Here is a 21,012-nt window from a genome sequence, read left to right as displayed (position 1 = left end):
TGATGGGGTCAGAAATTTCTCTGCAAACCATTATTATCACTTAGTGTATTAGTCAGCAATCTGAGTACTATCTAAAATATCAGACACTCTGATAACATGGTATGGCAGGGCCTTCAACCAGCAAACCATGGTGATAGCTTTGAGTCATCAACTATTTCGTATTTCCTTCTGCTCTCCAAATATTTATGTACCTTTACATTCCCAAGCACTCAAAAGACCCATTGCTGATAGCAGATAGACAGCATAATCTATGTAAATTTGTTGCAGCAACACAGAAAATGGAAATAGGAGCTAAAATAATCAGGATCAACCTTTATATGCATAGTTAGGAGCAAATTGTGGAATGAATTTTTAATCCGAAGTTTTTCCATTGTAGCATTAATCAGTGAACGGATGGCAGTTAAGAAATTGCTTCTGCCCATCACTCACTGCTGCTGCTTTTGAAGCAAGAATTGAACTTTTCCTTTCCTGGCAACACTTGTAGACCCTGTCAGGGCAATAATTGCTCCTACTGTTTGCTTAGACATTTGACATGGCAATTCCTGCTGTTGACCAGACACAAAGAGATTTGAATTTAATTACCAGAGTGGGTACAGGTAAAAAACTACCCTGCTTCTTGATGTAAAAGCTGCTGTATCACCATAGTCAGATTGTTTCAATCAACAAGAATTCATAGCACTTTACCTAAAGATAATTGAGAATGTCACAGAACACTGGAAAAAATATTCACATGAGAGACCACAGACACAGCTTGGAGTAAAGGAGTGGATACAACATTTACAGACAGACTACATAAGGAATTCAAGCACACACACTTCATCCTTCAACTGGAAATAGATATGAAATATATTTTAAAAGGAAAAAATGCAATCAAGTTGACCCATCCAATTTTTTGTACAAAAATTTCTCATAGTAGTTAAAGAAGGTAAATACCATTTTCTTCCTTTTTACAGATAGAGAAATGGCAGGTAATGCCACTTGCCAAAAAACACACAAGGTCTTAGGAGAGCCTGGAAGGAAAATGGGTGGGACTTTCTGGTTTCCTTCAAATTAATAGGAATCTCATGGACTTAAGCAGGTCCAGCCTTTCCCTGAGAATATATCAATCTTACATTCAGGGTACTATGATGTTGCAACATTACACAAAATAATCTTCTAGTGAGCTGCTAGCTTTATGTAACCAACCATGCAAAGAAAGAAGATTAAAAATTGAATTAATACTCAAGTTTTAATCATACCAGCAGTCACTACTGTCACATAGCAGCAGCACAAAGGGTGAGAGGGGGCACAGCTGTAACTGTGGCAAACAAAAGGCAAAAAGTGTCTTTCTTATTCATAAGTAGATTAGTGAAAAATAAACCACTTAAACACCCAAAGCCTGCTTTATGAACTCGGGCATTTATTTACATAAATGCTAGATGGCTGCTGGTATGAATTCTTTTCATCTGGGTTATTTAAATTTGAGGATCTCTAGCATGAAGGGCAAGCCACCAGGACAAAACATTGTGAGGCTCTGCTTTTAAACCCGTACATTACTGATTGGGAATTCACTAAATGCTTAGGTGAATCTGACAAAACTGAAGTAGTAAGAGAGAAGTACCAAAGAGTCCAGTGTCACACACTATTGGTGGTCCTTGTGATACAAAAGCCTCACACTAAAACATGGCTTAAGTCCATCCAATAAAACAATGGAATCTGAGATATTCTATAAGGGAAAAAGATTTTTCATTCAACAGAAATTACTTTAATTTTATAGTCAGATTAAAACAGAATATTACCAGCCTTAATATTGGTCACAGAGAAAATATAGATCTTAATTGAAGTGTTTTAGAATTGTCTTGTATGTACAGAGAAGGTTGTAATTTGACCTTTTTAAATACTTCCCTCACTGGAAACACACCAAGGACCTTCCTTTCAGGGAATGTCAGGAATGATCTGAACCTGTAGGTTAGTGTTCCTGAGAATGGGAAACAGAGCTATAGTACATTCCTTACTGACTTGTGAGGAAAGGGGGAAAATGAGAAATAGATCCTAACTAGGAAGGAAAATTGGCTTTATTTCTGCAGGTGATGCCAAAGAAAGGAATAGAATAATACCTTATCAATATTTTCACCAGAGAGGAGAATTATTTCTTTCCATTGAACAAAAGTGATGATTAGCTGTCTCATGGAAGGTGTTTCAGCAATCATATTCACACTGAGCAACAGCAAAGAGCCTGGGAGGCCTGGGGAAATAAAAAGGCAACAATAGCAGTCCCACACACACACACACTTGCCTGAGTCTCTTTCAACCATTTCACAGTTTTGCCCTGTGTAATCAGTGCCCAGACACAGACACTCCAGCACCAGGGGAGAAAAGAATGGGAGCTGAAACACTCTTCTGGGAGTTGAAAAAAATTCTTGGAGGTTGCACATGCCTCAGCCTCTAGATCAGACTAAATATCCAACATTACCCTATCCTATGCTGCTACCTCGAGTGAGATGTGACACAACAGTAAAGAACAAGGAAACCAGATTCTAGGAGAGGGAGGTGAGAGCATTTTAGAGTTATTTCCACCCCCTTGATTTCAGTTTCTAGTCCAAAGATTTTTTACTATAAAAGAAAGTCCGTGCCAAAAGCCATTTCCAGTAGAAGAGTTTCAACCATTTATGAGCATCCAATAGAGCAAATTCCACACAATTCCTTCCTGTACTTCCAAAGCCGCAGGAATTCATTTTTATGATTTTGGACGGATTGCATTTATGAGGCTAAGCATTTAGATTTTTACCCTATCATATTATCATGTAGATCTTCTCCATAACCCAGCCATGCCAGGTATAGAATGCCCTTAATGTCTTACATAGCAGCAATGGACAGGAATATGAATTTTTCTTTACTGGAAACTAATTTGGGATTAATTTTGTCATAACTTTCCCTCAAGCAAACATAATGCAAAGTGGGAGCAAACCACACAAAATCAGAATTTGGCCCTCTGCATTCAGAAACTGAAAGACTGTTAACAACTTTTACAACTCTAAATTACCTGTAAATAAGAATGATTTGTCAGGAATTTGTGATGATTCTCATTAGAAGTAAAAGTACAAGGATCAAGAGCACATGTCATCCTTGCACAGGAATTAAAATGAGTAATCATGCATAACAAAGATTAATTTATTATTTTTTTGAGCTTGACTGATATGAACACGTGGTGATCACTATTACAATGAACTGAACTCAAAGTCTGGGAGTACTTAGCGATGGAAGGAGTACAGATACTGCACCAACAAATGGGAAATCACACAAGAGGTTGCTTATTTACAAGAAGACTATAGAGGAGGCAAAACTTTATATGCTCTATTTTTTAAATACCTAATTTTTATTCAACAAATCCCACTATGCCACTGACTGCTCAATGATTTTTTCTTTATTTTTTGTACCCACACCCTATGATTCTTTAGAGATGACAAGGGAAACATTAAATTAATGATAAATTTCAGTAATCAGGTGAAATAAAAAAAACCCCAAACATTTAGAGCTATTAATGTTAGTTTTTTCCAAATCACTGTTTCATATTGTTTAAAGACACTTCAGAGAAATAATTAAATTTTCAGTACTTCTCTGGAAGTAGGAAATGAAGTCTTCAAAAAATAGACATTATATCATTACCTATGCTTAAAAAATACAATAAATCAACTTAATTAAACATTAGGCATAAAGTTCTCACATATTTAGGCCCCAATTCACATAGTATCCATTACCTTGGTGCAGCAGACTGGGCCTGCCACTGACACTAGAAATAGTCTCCTGTATTTAGTGACAGACTACGAGGTATTTGTTAAGTCAAACTCTACTGGTAATTTCAGGCCAGAAACATATTTTCAACAATATATGGATTCTGCCAAGATTAATTTTTATCCAAAATGAGAATTAAGAGCAAAGGAGACTTAGAAGAAGCATAATTTGTCCTTGAGATGGGGAAGGATTCCAGAGGTGCTCTGATTTTTCATTCCCTGCACGCTCATTTCCAGAGGCCAACTGCAGCCTGATCAAAGGCACACAGAGGCTCCCACGATCTCATTCAGTCTTTTTAAATCATAGTTCAGACAAGCACCTATTAATACACAGTTAAAAAAAAAAAAAAAGGAGCAGTCATCTCCTTTACATTTAATTAGGTCATGAGTATTCAGCTTCACACAAGAAAAATCTTATTGCAGCAAAGAGAGTTTTCTATTAACCTCCTCCATTCCTTCCTAGCAGTGCATTCAAGTTGTATGTAAATTGATTGCATTTCTCAATGTCACAAGCTATTACAGAGACAGGAAAGCAGGCAGGAGTAAAAGATGTCTGTGATTAGACTATCTAGAAGAATAATTTATAAGACTACCATATCAGCCTTCACACTAGAAGGGAATGCCTGACACTATATGCCTAAGGTTAGGAAAGGATATTATTGAATGCTTGTCCATTATACAGGTTTTTTCTGATGCTTTTTCTGAGGCATCAAAGATAAACCAGACAGACCAGTGGTCTAATGAAACAAAACAGTTTACAGTTTCTTTTAGGAATGGGGAGAAATTATGTTGCTCTTCATCCTACTATTTCAGAGTCAAGAAGCCAAGTCTCATTTCCCTTTACAGTTATATCTATAAATGCTGCTCTTAGTTCTTTGTATTCAAAATGAGAAATACTTTCAAGCAGTGTTTTCACACTGGCCCAGTTTTCGAATACTTTGGGGTGGGACACTAATCTAACCTTAGAAACTAATGAAGGAGCTTTGCAACTGGTCACTTCCAGCAGAAAAGTAACCTTGGTGATTTTGAAAATAATGGATTACCAGAGAACATACTGAAAGTCTGCCTAAGAATACAGTCTGAAACAAAACTTTTTGTATTACCACATTTTTTAAGATGATCCAAAGCCTACTAAAGTCAATAAGAAGATCCATATTGATTTTAGGAGGCTTTGAATCATGCCTAAAATTGCTTTTTCATTACACTTCCATCCAACACAGTAAAACAAATCCTACAAATCAATATATTTCTATAAACACAGCAGTACAAGAACGAATTATAAAAAGTTATAACACAGCTAACCAAGATTTGTACACATAAGCAACAAAAAACATTACTTCTTCCTGGGGTTAATTATCTTTTCACAGTTCAAAAAGGTAATCACCTTAAATTACATTGGTCTCGCTAATACTTTCTTGAGTAATTCTGAAATTTATGTAGAGCAATTAATGTATGAAATAGTTGCAGCAAAATTAAATCTACTCAACATTTTCTACTTCCTCCAAAAGATAACATTTTACACATAATTTATTACATGAATAAATATTTTGTCAAAATTGAGAATAAGATGCTTTTCCCATTACTCTGCAGAAGTTTTGCATTTCTGCATGGAACTATTTGCAAGGAGAAATTATCTGGGCTTCAATAATCTTTTGGTGGTACTTTTCGTATGCATCAGGTCAGGAGAGTTTGGATTCAGCTGCCTGTGGGCTGAGTTCACTCAATCTCATTGTGAAGATAAATAGATGCACTTTCATGCACTTTTTTTTGAGGGAAAGCTACATGTAAATACTTCTTGTGACCCACAGCCTAGACAACTTTCTCTGTGTAATTTTTTTTCACAGTTTTGTTTCTTCAAATATTAAAGTTATTTCTTGAAAACAAAATACTGCCCTATTGGGGAAAAACATAAACTTTGGAGGTATAAATGCAAAACCTCAGTTGGACAGGCAAGCAGGAATCCAGACTATTTTGAAAAAAAGAGGCTATTTTTAATTTGCAATCCTTACAATTTTTTGCAAGCTATTAGGTCAAAGCAGTGCATTTCATCTCCTTTACAGCTGCTCAAATAGATGTCCCTCTTCTTGCACACCCTTTACCTTTTTGAAGCATTTCTGGTGCTTGGCTTTTCTGCCAAACTATGGCTCTGCCTATGGGACAGAAACCAAACTGACAGATCATCCAAAGAATGAAAGAAACCATTGGCAGGAAGTTCTGATATCCTTGAACTACTGAAATAGTATAGAAATAAACACTACCCAAATTGCAGCTATTATATGAAAACATGTTATAAGAAATTGTCCTCTTAAACCAAGACTCAGGATGTGTTGATTCTTGGGGTACAAGAGGTATTCTAAAAAGTAATCAAAATCATAGGATGCGAAATAAAATAAAATAGCATAGAAAATAACAAGTTGAACTGGAGAAACATTAAAGAAATATCACTTCTTTAATAAACATGTCATGCAGAGCTTTGATCATCATGCTGCAGTGGCCTTTTCCTAACAGTTCCTTCATTAACATCAATGTTATTGCAGAAGGAAGAAAGAGCTTCATTTACACTGGCTTTTTAACTGGCATTAGAAAGTGTTTAAGTTTCCAGTACCCAAATGGTTCTACAGGAGAGCTGGAGAGGGACCTTTGACAAAGGCATGCGGTAACAGGACAAGGGGGAATGGCTTCAAGCTGAAAGAGTAGATTTGGATTAGATACAAAGGAGAAATTCTTCACTATGAGGGTAGTGAGGCCCTGGCACAGATTGTCCAGAAAAGTTGTGGCTGTTCCATCCCTGGAAGTGTTCAAGGCCAGGCTGGACAGGGCTTGGAGCAACCTGGTCCAGTGGAAGGTGTCCCTGCCCATGGCAGGGAGTTGGAATAGGAGGAGCTTTAAGGTCCCTTCCTACTCAAACCATTCAATGATTCTATGAAAATTGGTTTTGACAGCCTCAGTAGGCTCACATAGATTCTCAAACCATGTCTAAACTCCACATCTAAAATCCAGAAACCATTTCCCAAAACAAGCCTCAATATGGCAGAAGCAAAGCTCTTAACAAGAATCCACACAGTTAACTATACATTTTGTTTAATTTACCACACAGTGACCCAGGCCTGGTCTTTTTCATAATGATTGCTCAAATATATTCGCAATCATTACAGCTGGCACTCAGGTGAACATTTCCTTAATTTGATATCAATCCACATGGAAAGACAGAATGTGTTACTCTGGTAAACTACAGTGTTGGTTATCAGAAGAATTTGTCATTCCTAAGACAAATTTTTGTACTTTACTGATCTAGAGAACACTGTGATAAGGAAGTGTTTATCTGAAGTGTTTATGATTTGGATAATATTTGTTTCATCCTTAGTCATCCAGAGATTAGATGAAGTGCCACAAAAAGAATACCTGCTATAATTTAATGCATATTGTGATGATAATTTTTAGTATGACATTTTTGTAATGAGAGCCCATTAATTTAGTTGCAATTAGATCCCTGGAGGAATAGATCAAATCAATTTCTAGATGGGTCTGTGCCTATCATGGAGAGAGATTCTTGTTGGGACTTTAAATGCCACAGATCCCCCCTTGCTCTAACACTCTAACCTACGTTTGGGGGAGTCCCTTTGGAGAACCCCTTCTCAGATAAGATACCAAAGAGGAAACTGCAAAGTTTTGGCACTACCAGCCCAAGTCCAGCTTCAGCAATGCTGTTTCCTCTGAAATATCTACAACACTTCAAAATGCATTTAGAAATCCACCCTGTGGGAGCTCTCAGTATTCAAATATTGAAAGTGTCACAAACCAGCATGCTCAAAAGGAATGAAATAATAGTGTTTAAAGCCAATAACATAGAACAGTAAAGCAAAACCAGCATCCACACATATAACCAGGAAGCTCCTCTGCACCAAGACAGCATTTACTAGCACCAGACAAAACAAGTTCATTACCATCTGCTTGGTCTTTGTTTCTGTTTCAAGGCCCAGCTACACCAGTCTCATGGATACTTCCCGATCCAGTCCGCATTGCACAGCACATTCAAGTCTTCCTATTGATTCATTCCAACCCCCTCACACACAAACGTGTTTCACCACATCCAGTAATGTCATTCCCCATCATGCTGCAACAAGAAACAAACGCTCAGTTATTCCTTTATAGCTCAAGAAGCTGTTATCTATAGTTACAATACATCTCAGGCACGACTTTTTGAGCAGATAGCGTTGAGTAGTGTTTTAAATTTGGAAATTTATAGGTAACAAGAATGCTGTACAAAACAGTACAAACTTAGCTCCTTCCTATATGCTAAATAATCGTAGGAAAATGACACTGGGAAGAGAGTCACATAACATCTCTTTCCAAGAATAGCCACTGTCTCTTTCCCCACACACAGCATCTTGTTATTCACTAACCACTCTCCTTCTGCAGGATGCAGTTTGCCAAGGATTCTATTGTTGTATCTGCTCTTGAAAAAGACTACTAGAAGAAATGAGAAGTTTCTCAGGTATTTATTACTCCCATGAGTGTATACAAAATAGATATACATTTATTTTTGCTGTCTTCCAAAATGCAATGTAAAATCTGCACAAGTTCTTGTGACTCCTTTCCACCAAAATATTTTACTTTGCAAATTAATGATGAAGACATTTTAGCATACCTCTTTCATGTGAGTAAATTTAAATCCTTTATGCATTTTTATCCCAGTTTAAAAAGGATTTTTTGATGTAGTCTGTGTCAGGCTATACAAAGTCATTCAACTTTATAGCTAAACCATGAGAGGGGTATGCAGGAAATTATTCCTAAACTGGTCTGTTTTGGGTTTGTGTAGCATAGTCCAAAAAGTAAATTTAACGGTATATATAGGTAAGGAGATAAATGTTGAGAGTGAAGAAAAAAAGAAAAAGGAAAATAATTTTAAAAATGAAGTAAACTGTAATTGTACATGTGTTCAAAAATCATCTCTGTAAGGATGAATTAAAAATGTGACTGCAAAATGAAGAATCATAAATGCAGCAATAGAGCAGGTGCTGCAAAGTTTATTAGGAAATCTCCTAAATGGTTCCATAAAAATTCAATAGTCCATTGTATGTAAGACAACAAAATTATATTTCATGGAGAGCTGTACTCTTGCCATTTAATTATTGGACAGTACTGCAGTCTTCTCAGAGCAGCTTTCAGACCTGAGGTTATAAAGAGCAGACAAGAGTGAGGAGTTCCCTCTCCACTGTATTTAAGAGATTTCACGATAGCCAAAGGAAATTAGAAAGCATGGTATTTTCATGAAAAACCCTTTTCAATTACCTTTGTATTCAAATAATGTTGCATTCATATTCACAGTATTACAAAGCCATTACCTAGACTGAGTAAAATGAACACAGTATCAGAACTTAATTGGATATAGAAAATTGGAAAGTTCCACACCACAGTTGCTGAATAAGTAGAAATACATAAAATGAAAGGTGCAGCTGTTTCCTGAAAGCCACTGTAACAACAGACAGTGCTTGTAAAGGACATGGAAGGGTCACTGAGCTCAGGACAAGGTGAGCCCTGGGCTGTGCTCACTCAGCAATCCCACCCCAGTGCAGCAGGCCCATTAGCACCAGTTCACAGCAACAGCCAAGGAAAGCAGCTCTCCTTAACCCTTGCTAAAGCAGAGCTCCAGCAAGGGACTATCTGTATTTTTTAATTGAAGGCAACCAGTAAAAACAAGAGTTAAAAGATGATCTTTACCTAAGATCAAGGTGAAGGTTTAAGCAGTTTTTGATTGCTGAAGCTGCTCTTTAAGGTATTGACATGCAACATTTCAGACAGGTTTTAAAAAATCATAAGCCTTGTTGTGTGCTTTCTGCTTTATATTTTATGGTAGTTAAATATATGTACCACACACACTGCATTCCATATTCTGCACAGAAATAAGCACAACAAAAGGAAACTAAAGTCTGGCTTATTTGGTTATATGAGAAGGTAAAAGGAGAAGAGAACAGTAAGAATCAAGACTTAAATGATGCATTGACATGGGCTAAGGTGTGAACTTAGACAAGATTCTGTGGTTCAAAGGGACATCAGGACTTTAATGTTGGCTGTGTCAAATAGCCTCCACCTTTTTATTAAAGTTACAGAACCAGAAAGACTTTTGAATTTTGAAAGTGAAACTTTCTTCAACATTAGTTAGAACAAATTTTCTAGAGAAAATAGAAATATTTGAAAAGGCTCTACTCCTAGACTGATATTTCCATTTCCTTTTGACTCATTTTCTACTCTAGGAACTTCTAGTGTGACAATAGACTCTTCACAACCCATACAAAAATCCTCTAAATCCAAGACCCTCAGAACTGTGGGACTATCTCCTTGCTGCTCTCAGCCAAGCCCTGGTCTTCCTGTTGGTCTTCCTCACTCCCCAGTAGTTCCTGGGAAAAACAAAGTCCTTTTCCCTCCTGTTGAGTCCACTTGACCCAGCTTACAGCAACCAGCACAAGGCAAGCAGCCAGACCACCCCTTACTGCTCATCTACAGCCCAGGAAGAGAACATAACCCAGCTGGCTCTCACACGTGTGGAACTTCAACAAAATACAAACACAGAAAGAGTTCACTGGAGTTAACACACAGTATACAGGGCCTCTGTGTTTACAAAGGAACGTTTTATGAAGTGGAGAACATGAGACAGCTTTAGGAATAGAATTTCATGATAAAATTTCTGTGTCAGTGGCAGGCTTAATAAATCTCATGGCCCAGGAAATATTTTCCAGTCCCATGTACAAGAAACCATGCTGACAGTTTTGAAAGCTAGCTACAAAACCTGGGCACCCTGTCCAGGTTTCCCAGAAGTACAGAATAGTGGGGTTGGGAAGAGACTTCCAGAAATCATCTAGTAAAATCCTATAGCACGAACAGAGTCAGCTGCAGTAAGTTTCTCAGTTATGTTTTTAATATCTTCCCAAATGGAGTCTCCACAGCCTCTCAGGGCAACCTGTCTCATGTTCAATCACCATTCCAGTAAAAAAGTGGCTTTTTTATGGGCAGACAGAGTTTCCTGTGCTTCTGTTTATGCCCATTGACTCTGACCTTGCCCTTGTGCACCACTGAGCATAGTTTAGCTCCATCTTCTACATATCCTTCCATCAGATATCTGTAAAAAAGTTAAGAAATTCCCACCTGACCCTTCTCTTTTCCAGGCTAACCCATGCCAGCTATCTCAGCCTCTTCTCATATGAAAAGTTTTTTAGCCACTTGGACTTACAAAAGGACATTTGGGGAAAAAGGAAAAAAAAGAAATAATCTGGTTTGGACACCATTCGTTTTGGGTAACGCAAGTGAAAACATTTTGTGCTTTTCATCACAGGAACAGCTGTACAATATTTGCTGCCTCAATTCCTTCAGTGCTCCAATTAAAGATTGCATAGATCCTGGGCTGGAATGTGTGGAAATGGGAAATGCTAGGAATATAAAAGATTACCAATCCCCTTTAATTTATGCTTTCAAATGCTTAACACAGGGCTATAATTGCAATTTTAATCACATGTGTTCTGTGTGTGCATTGAATACCAAGGTCTCCATGTGTCAGCTAGCACCCAGTAAAGCTGCAGGGATTTTTTCCACTTTAATGTATTCATGTTAACATGTAAAAAGATCCATTTTAAAGGTTCTGAAAAAAAAGAAAATTGACAGCTTTAACTATAACTGTCAAAAACAAGTGGATATAAAATTCCAGCTTGCCTCTAATGGCAGGGTACTTTTTGTGTTGCCTTCAAACATTTCAAAAACAACCTGCTCAAGGTGGGTGGCAAACTGCTATTTTATGCCCTGTGGATAAGTGTCACAAGGGATGCCACCAGATTAGCTAAGCAGGTCTTCTGGAAAGAGCTGAAAGTGAATGCAAATAACACCAGGTTTTTGAGAGTTTTATTCTGGATTTTATGTCTGGTTTATGTTGTCACTTTTAGTAGGGACAAGACTTACTTTACAAAGCAATTTTTGTGTTTCATAAAGTCTTATTTTGAATGTTTAAAACCTTCAAATACCTGAAGTGTTCTGCACTTGTCGTTTCAATTTCAAACATATTTTCTTTTATTGTAGTGTGGTAGCAATTTTGTCACCATTATTTAAATAAAATGGCAGAAAACACAGGGTAAAACACTGCTTTCTGGGACTAAGGGTTGCAGAGGCTGATCCTAAGCTGTTTCCAAACTGACACTTTCACACTTGCTGTGGAAACACTGAGCTGAACACATCCATAACCTTGAAAGTGTCTCAGTTACGTTTAGGCTTAAAATACCAACATCCAAAATGGATACAAGTATTGTCAGGAATTAAGAGATGATTAGTTGGAGAAGGTCAATAACATTTCACCATTAACCTCCCCTTTTCCTAAAATATAACCAACCTCACATATAAATAACATAAACCAGTCTTAAAGATAAGAATAGAGTCAGGATGTAAGATTCATCCCAGCCATGGCAACAAAATTTCACTGAAGATAATGAAACTGGATGATTGCAAATCCTTTTGGGAGATCAGAATCTCATCCAGTATTTCCTGGCAAGAATTAAGAATTAAATCAGCAGTATAAAAACCATTTCAAATAAATCACATATTGAGGAAATTTAATCATTAAAATGGAAAAAAATATTATTTTATTTTAAGACATCAATAATTTATCTAGCAATATTTTCCTGCAAGTATTAACCATGAATATTTAATATGTACATGTGAGCAATTTATAAACAGAAACAAAAATGAAAATGTTTAAACAGTCCTGGATGTGCTGCTATAAAGAACCAAACTGAATCGTATCATCAAGCCAATAGTAAATTCAACAGCTAGAAGCCTACTCTTTATGAAATTGCACTCCAGCTAGTAGAGCTTGTAAGTGCATTTTTGTTCAAGTGTATAGTTTTATCTATGCAAAATATTTTGCAGTTTTATTTATTTCAATTTAATTTCTTTTGGAAATATTTTGAGAGTTCTCTCTCCCCATACAAGAGGAAGAGAGAGAAATGAATAGCTCAGATTTGCAACCCAAAATAAACTGCTTCAACAAAATTCTGTTTTACAAAAGCATACCAGAGGCCTTTTTTCCATCCCAACAAGCAATATCATTATCTATCTCCTCGGGCACTGCCACCAGGCAGCAATAAAAGTATAAGTGGATCAACTAACCTGACATTTAGTTTAAAATCATTTGGAAGCACCTAAAAAAGATGCTTCTCACACAGGGCATCTTCATAGGAGCTGATCTCCAGCTGTGAGCGGTATCAGAGATGACCCCACCATCTGCCTGCTCCTGGAAAAGCTACACTGGAATAAACTCAGAAAAAGTCAACTGTGATTAACACTATCCAGCACATTTCATGTCACAACAGCAGCTACATCTAGTTCTTCATTAAAATCTGCTTTCGGCACCTCTATTACCTAAAGCTCCATCACCTCTGTCCATCATTGCCTCCATGCTGGTCACACTCAGGTCCTCTCCTGTTCCATGGAAGGACTGACCATTCCTGATGGTTCTTTACTTGTAGCCTTGCCTCACTTGGCTCCAGCTTGTGCTCCTCACATGTTCCTCCCTTCCTTCCCCTCAAGGGAATGGAAAATCTATCAACCTGAATATTAATATTTACATATAATTCTCTGGTGCTGAATTTGATGGCATTTTTATCATTAGACTATCATCAGGAACTTGAGCAAAATCTTCATCTGAGTTTTATAGCAAATCAGTCTTTACATTACTTATAACCATAGAGCTGAAGAGAAAAGTTTATTTATACAACTGCACAATCCTAAATTTTCTGTTCCTTTTAGACCATGGCCAGTCAAGGTCAGTCCCTCATTCCCCACCAGAGTGGCAATGCCAGGGCACTCTCTCCAGCCAGGATCCGAGGGGTTTCATTAACTTTACTGCTCTGACAACTGGCTCACATGCTCATACTTCACTTCCTGGATTTTAAGATGACTCCTGAAGTGCTGTCAGCAGAGAATCCAGTGCCAACAATCATTTGGCCCATAAAACCTCTCTCAGTTACCAGGAGCAGGAAGGAAGCAGTTTGAAGAGGATGTCTTCTCAAGAGATAAAGTGAGAGTTATCTATGTCATTACTCTCTACATCACTCCTCCTGAGTGGAGGGTTATGCACTCCTTGAAACACAGCTGAAAATACCACAGGTTAGAAAGACAAAGAATGTCTCAGCCAGTGCTGGTGGGGGGCTGGCAGCTCAAGAAACAACTGTGTTGAAGCCAGGAGGATTATCTGCTGTCTTTGGGGAGAGGGAGAGTAAAGGGGAGATGTACCCGTGGTATCCTGGTAGCTGAACGTCCCACCCCCTCTACGTCATGCTGGCAGATGTGACTGGGAGCTTGTGTCTCAAATGTTCAGACAGTTCTGCTAGAAGAGAGATTGCTTTTATATTGCTAGAAAGATTGAATTTATTTCTTTGTTCCCCTGCCTTTTCTTCTGGAGTTTAATTTCATTTCTAGTTTCAGGTAAAAAAGACTCATGATCACAGGATGTGCACAAATGTGTCTGTAGCTGTCTTTTGGTGCATCTGTTCAAGCCTTCTATCTTCTCTCCAAGTTCTGAGCACATTATTTCATTCCAACAAACACCAGTAATTCAACTGTGAGGCACAAATATTCAATGAATCAGGCTTCACAAACCCTTCTGCTCTCAAAATTACTGATTTCTCTTTGGTTTGGGGTGAATGCTAGACAGCATTTTACTTTGCCTGTGCTGTTTTCACTCACCTTGTCATACCCACCAAGAAAAGATGGTACCACCGATCTTGAGAGCAGACAGGAGAAGAGAAAAGGAGCTCTGAGCTCTTCTTTTTATTGAAAGCTCAGATGCAGCAAAAATATCCAGAAGAACACAGTTATATATCCATTTAGATAGTAGAATGATCTTGGGACAGATTACCAATTTATCACAGGGGTTTAGATTGACTTTCTTAAAAATCTGTATTCATTCTACTAATCAACTAAAAATGCAGAGTGGCCCCTCTAGATTCTAGGACAGAATTTTAAATCAAAGATTGTATTAGCTGGCCAACTCATTTTGGTACTCAACCCCGGAGACAGCGACCAACAGTCCTTTTTTCATAAGCAGAATACTTAACTCTGGAAAAATATCTGCCCTTGGAAAGCTGATCACATGTAGCCATAGATTATGAGAACAGAAAAGGGCACCTGTACCAAAGTACAGATATGTTTGCATCCCGAATTCTGAACCAACCCTCAAAAACTGAATACAGAACACCTTTCAAAAAGACAGCCTCTTTTGATCCCAAAACATTATTTCTGTTCAAACTATTAGTTTAGAAGGCAGTCCAGAGAGAGAGAGAGAGATTTAGACACCAGAAAATAAACCACACAGTATTTTTCCAGAACATTTAAGACAGAGAGTGACAAATTTTCACCTGGCTCTCACAGTGAATATCACAGATCTTGATGCTGCATTTCTCATGAATTTACAGTCTCACAGGATTTTAATTTTGTCACACACAGAGAAACTCTCAAGTTTTAACACAGAGTTCTACAAACATTGTTAAGCCAATAGGCTGCCCTGTTCTAGTCACTTGTAATTTTGCATCAGACAACAAGTACTAAATAGGTGAAAAAAAACCAATGTGTAAATTCGTTGGAAAAACAAATTTCCCATAAGAAAGCAGAATAGCAGAATGAAACTCGGGTTTTTACCTTGTGCAATAAACCATTTTGTCCAGGTCTGGTTAAAAAAACCACAAACAACTATACCTGCCCATTGCCACATACATACAACTTAAGAAATTACAGTTTCTCACTGTTTTGAATACAACAATTTTTCAGAGTTGATCTCAGCAGAACAGTAGGGAGACAACTAAAACAAACCATGCAACAAATGTAAGGCTACACACAAGTATATTGCACTATCCACTGCACTGCTTTCTGTATCTATTATTACTTTAATTGCTTTTATTCCTGCTTTCTGCCTATATTTATAGTACCAGCATATATTTTTGTCTTTCACATTTCATATATTTCTTCATTCACACTTCATCCACATACTTATGGTACTTTACTTTTCAGACTGTTCCAAAATAATCTCCCTGTCCCATGCTCTCACCTCTCCTTACAAAATGAATTTAATTTGAAATGTTACAGCCAAGGAAAATTAAAATAGAAAAATGAGAATTTGTGGAAAAGATGCAGAGGTCTCATGCAACCCTAACAATTCTGTGGTTCTATTTTACAGCTTTAAGACTGGATGTTATTTTATGACTCTATCACACAAACACTACTGAATGCTTACCTTAATTCAGGGCAAGTTTGGTTTTTCACATGATACCCACTCACAACTGCAATAGAGTTTAAGGAAAATTCTCAACATGCAATTTACTGGCTTGAGAGGCTTATACATACTCTTAGTAACTGAAAAAAAAAAGTGTTCTATTTTTAAAGATAAAACCCAATAGATTTTCAACCTTAGGCACAGTTAATCAGATTCTGCAATCCACCTGTCAGTTGATGTAGGTCATTGCAGTTGTACTGATGTTATAATTATTCAAATTAATACATCACATATATTGAAATGTATTTTTGTTTAATCATAACAATTTAAGATAGCACCATCTCCATAGTTTTGTTGGGTTTTTAAGATTGCAACAGTAATATTACTGAGAGAAAATCAGTATAATTGTTAACCAGATTGTTAAAGTTTCATCCTGGTTTTAAAGAAGCTACATTACTTCTCATGTTTGAATAACTTTTGCCTCAACTAGAATTATTTTGGTTTATTGTACCTTTTTAAATTTTCCTCACAGTCTTCCAGTGACAAAGTAATTCAATTCATGTAAAGTCCAATTCAAACATATTTACAAAGCTTCATATTCACTTTCTAATAAAGAAGAGCTGTCTTTTTAAAAAATATTTTTATAGTGCAAATAAAAGAGCCTAAAATTTATCTTTTCTGCATGACCATAACAATATTCATGCACATACCTATGAAATGGGAGTAATCAGAATTACACTCCCTCTTACACTGCTTTAAAACACATGTGTTTTAAAGAGACTTCTTTTATTATTTTTTCCCCTGGATTTCAGGCAATTGAGAATCCTGCTTTTCAATATTTTAAGTTATCATTCACTAATGTTAGGAAGAAAATATTTTCCCAAAGACTGATAATTCCAGCTTTGAACAAGTGCATAAATTTAGTGAAGGGAGGCAATAAGAGCACTTCAGCTCCTGCCTTCCCCATCTCTGGGCGCTGCAGCACGCACATAGATTTCCCGTGGCTGTGTCCCTCTGCCCATCCCTCTCTCCACACTGGGCTGTGCCCCCACACAATGCATTCTGGCCTCAGCACTGAACTCAGCACTGAGGGTCCTCCAGGAGGCACACAGAGATGTCCCCTCAACAACAACAGCCTTGAACTGCCCCCTCCCCCCCCACCCCCCTTCTGTCTGCCTTCCACTTCTGGCTTTCATTCCCTGAGTGTCTCCAGCTCTTTTGGCTTCCTCGTAGGTGAAATTCACCTTTAGGCAGAAACTCCATCCCCTTTGTCCACCTTCAGGAAAGCTTTTCACAACCAGAAAGCTCACTGTGTGCTGCAGGATATGCCAAGACTGTATGTCTCCCACATGGGGTGTATCTGATCTCATCTAGAGTAAAACTCTTGGTTCACAGATATAATCCTTTCCCACTGCCAGTAATAATCACAAAGTGCCCCTTCCTGGGAGGTCAACATGTGAAACAGTGACAAAATTACTGGACAGCTGCAGAAAGGAGTCCATGGAGACGCAAGGATGTCAAGACAACCTGATGTGTGGAAAGCCCCTGAACGACAGTGCCAGAACCTGGCAGTGTGTTGGAAACCCAGTTCCATACAGAAACAGCCAGGAGGACTGCGCTAGCCATGGGTTCCCAACAGAAGAGGTCCTGCTCTGTAAGGACCAATAGCTGGGGAAACTTGGGAGCAACAGCCCAGGGAGCTGCAGTAAATTAGATTTATTGAAGGCACACAATAACACAAAGTAACAGGGACATAGTCCTGAACACACTGGCTTTGAACATGCTGTTCATTCACAGGTTTCTGTAAGGATTTCTGCATCCCCCATGGTGGGTTGTTCTCATGCATTCATTTAACTCGTGGCACGTCTGACAGCTCAAAGTCTTTTGCTGACGTTCTGCACCACAAACAAATCAAAACTTCCTTCCCGATTTACTGCCGACACAGTGTTTTGCTCTGCATGGAAGAATAACCTTTATACAATGTATTGTATATCTACAGCATATGAGTCTAAAAATATATTTCCTTTCCTGTCTGATTTTTTGCTAGATACCATTATTGTTATTATTATTAATTTCTGCCAGGGAACCTTCCTCCTACCTTAAAGTCTCTACAAAACAGCCTCTGTTGCTACTTCAGGAGAGCTCCCTCATGTAAAGGTACTGTGTGCCAGCATAGTTGCATCCATCTCCTGAACACAAAAAACAAGACAATTAAAACGAGAGGAACATTTCCCTCCCCTAGCACAGCTGTAGCCCCATGAGGGAGTTTACAACACTGTTCTGAGGGGTCTGAACACTTCCTCTCCTCAGCCAGCACACAGAGATATTCTACGGCATAAACCAGCCTGCAAAGTGGGGATCTTGTTTGCAGTGAGGAAAAGTTCCTTAATCCACCTCTGAATATTTAGTGTTAATTCCTTATAATAAATTGGTATAGCTAAGTAAACCTTTAGTAAATGTCACAAATGTACCCATGATGTCTGTAAATTCCTGCTCCTCTTCTCTGTTTTTTTCTCATTAATACTTTCTCATGTTGTTGCTTCTCCTTGCCTCTGTTCCCAAGCCCTCTTTTACAGACTGTTTTGTTGTTTTACAAGACTTAGCCATCTTTCCCAAGACTCAATCCATTTTCACATCAGCAACACTAATTAGCAACAGACCTGACACATTTCTTGATTAGAAGTTAAAACACTTAGAACAAAGCTCTAAACCTTTAAAAAAGAAAAGGAAAAATGCAGTAAAGAAAATGTCCTCAATTAAATACTCTTTAAATGGAATGCTCCGGGAAGCAAAAGAAGATGGAAACCAAATTGTGAAAGACCACCCTGTTGTAGTGTTATTTAAATCCCTGGGGGTTTTATTTAAGAATCTGAGTGTTCTGAACTATAGTCTCAAAGCACTTCAAGCTTTTAAAGATATATAATATTTGTTCTATTTCCATGTAAATAGTTTCTTCAGATAACTTCAAAGCAGTACAATATTAGCTCTCTTGATAAAGATGCTGATGCTGTTTAAATGTTATGATAAAAGTTATATCACAAGTTATGATAAAATCTGTATTACATGAGGTGGATTTAATTTCTTTGTTGATTTGTAACTCAAAAGTTAGCAAAGAAAAATACATGAGAAATCACAGTTTTGTAAATTTGGTATTGCTACATAGATGTAGCAGTACTTTCTACTGATGCAAAACACGAATGAAGGCTGGTTCTTTCTGCAGCTGACACAGTAGTATTGCTTTAGGAATGGTGTCTGGATGGGCCATCATTTTGGTCATGTTATTACCACATTTTCCAAAATTTTGTATTGTGTTATAAAATAAAGTAAAACCAGCTAAAGAAAAAGAAAATGAAGCACCTAAATTTTGAAGTTGAGTTTAGTCAGCTTATATGCATGCTTTGTGGAGGGTTTCTTTGTGGAGATTTTGCTTCTTAAAACATTTCAGGTTTAATTCTGATTAGCAATAAGCCTGGTGGGGTTTGGTTTATTTTTTTTTTATCGTTGTTGTTAGTGGGAGGATAGGGTGTGAACAACAAAAAGCATCACAAGGAGAAAAAAAAAAAAAAACAACAAAAAAAAACATTAACAGATTGACCTAAAAAATCTTATTTTTGATGAGTTTTACATCGGGTTTCTTTAAGCTGCAAATGAGTGTGAATCCTGTTTTTTACATCATGTTCCCATCTGAGAATCCCAACCAAAGAGTTGGCACTTGTGGATATCCCAAAGCTGGCACAGGGTCTGAGCTGTGTCAGTTACACCCCCATACACATTCTGTAGGACTGTGTATGTTTGTTCTAGTCTCAAATGGATACATTAATTCTTCAATTTAAATCTGATTTAAATTTGTTTCATGCATCTAAAGACAGTGTTCACGTTGGCATCTTTGCAAGCTTAGAGTCCTATTAGATTAGTTAAATGGTTTGCTGGTTTATTTAAATATTTTCCATATATTCTAGACTGCCAGAGGAGGGAAGTAGCCAGAGGCAATCCCATGGACAAGGACTGAAGCAATATGTACATGTCAGTCTGACTTTTCTTGCAAAGGCAGTGCAGTACAAATGCTCCCTACTAACAGGAACTTGCAAGTGCACAAGTTCAGGGCTTTGCAGACCAGCTCCGAGCATTTGCACCTGGACAGGAGCTGTTTGGTAGCAGCACTGCCACAGCAAGGGCTTGGGCAGTATCAGGGAAGGAGAGGAGGTAACAGGTAGCTAGACTTCTGTCTCCAGGCCTTGCAGCAAAGATCCATCCCCTGAACTGCACCCATGGAAGGTTAAGATGTTCCTTAAAAGAAAAGCAAAGAGTCCTCAGCACCACATGCTAAGAAACTGTAAGATTTCTTCTTGAAGGGAATTCACTGCCTGGAGGACCTACACTAATACAGATATTTTGGACCATGACAAAAATATAGATACCTTTTTTTTCCCCCAAATTGGAAGATACCACACGTGCATAACAATGAGAAATGTGTTGCAAAGTAAATTATGTGAACAAAAAAGTCAAATTGCATGAGCAAATGCATTGAAATGAGCAGAAAAGGGCTCAGTTAACACCTCTCCTTCCTGCTCTTTTAATTGCTCCAATCCCTAAAACATGTCTTCAGTACTGCAAGAAAAAGAGTACTAGTTGAAACACTGCTGAAAGGACCCTCTTAGCAAGATTTTCTGAAGTAATGCAAAAATAAATATACTAGAGAGGAAGCTTGTTAGACCTTAGAAACAAATTTAGTAAAGATAGGCCACAAACCAGCTTCTACATGAAAGGTATGATATTCTGATAGTTTCTGCATTAGGAAAGGTGGTATATTTTCATTAATTCTACCTAGCAATTACAAGGAGGGTTTTTCAACAATACAATTAAATGTATTGAAAAATAGATACTTCTCTGGTAATATTCTTCACTGCACAGCTTTCTACTCTAACATAAACCAGAATATGTTCCTCCATGTCTCAGGAAATAGAGGAACGTGATTTGCATAGATATATAGATCTG

General features: G+C 37.7%; 1 long non-coding RNA gene across 11 annotated transcripts in view; it reads right to left on the bottom strand.

The window, feature by feature from the left end:
• LOC138114718 (uncharacterized) overlaps positions 1-21,012 on the bottom strand; it is a 216,402-nt gene that overhangs the window by 92,820 nt on the left and 102,570 nt on the right. For 8 of the 11 annotated variants that reach the window (XR_011152753.1, XR_011152754.1, XR_011152752.1 and 5 more), the window contains exon 2: positions 18,116-18,206. The exons of the other annotated variants lie outside the window; for them this stretch is intronic. This is a non-coding gene — a long non-coding RNA (uncharacterized lncRNA). The remainder of the gene's footprint in view (positions 1-18,115; positions 18,207-21,012) is intronic. 11 annotated transcript variants of the gene reach the window in all.

This window comes from Aphelocoma coerulescens, chromosome 9 (genome assembly GCF_041296385.1).
Source record: "Aphelocoma coerulescens isolate FSJ_1873_10779 chromosome 9, UR_Acoe_1.0, whole genome shotgun sequence".
NCBI classification, from domain to species: Eukaryota; Metazoa; Chordata; class Aves; order Passeriformes; family Corvidae; genus Aphelocoma; species Aphelocoma coerulescens.
Note: the sequence above shows the minus strand (reverse complement) of the source record. Positions and strands in the feature narration are given on the sequence as shown.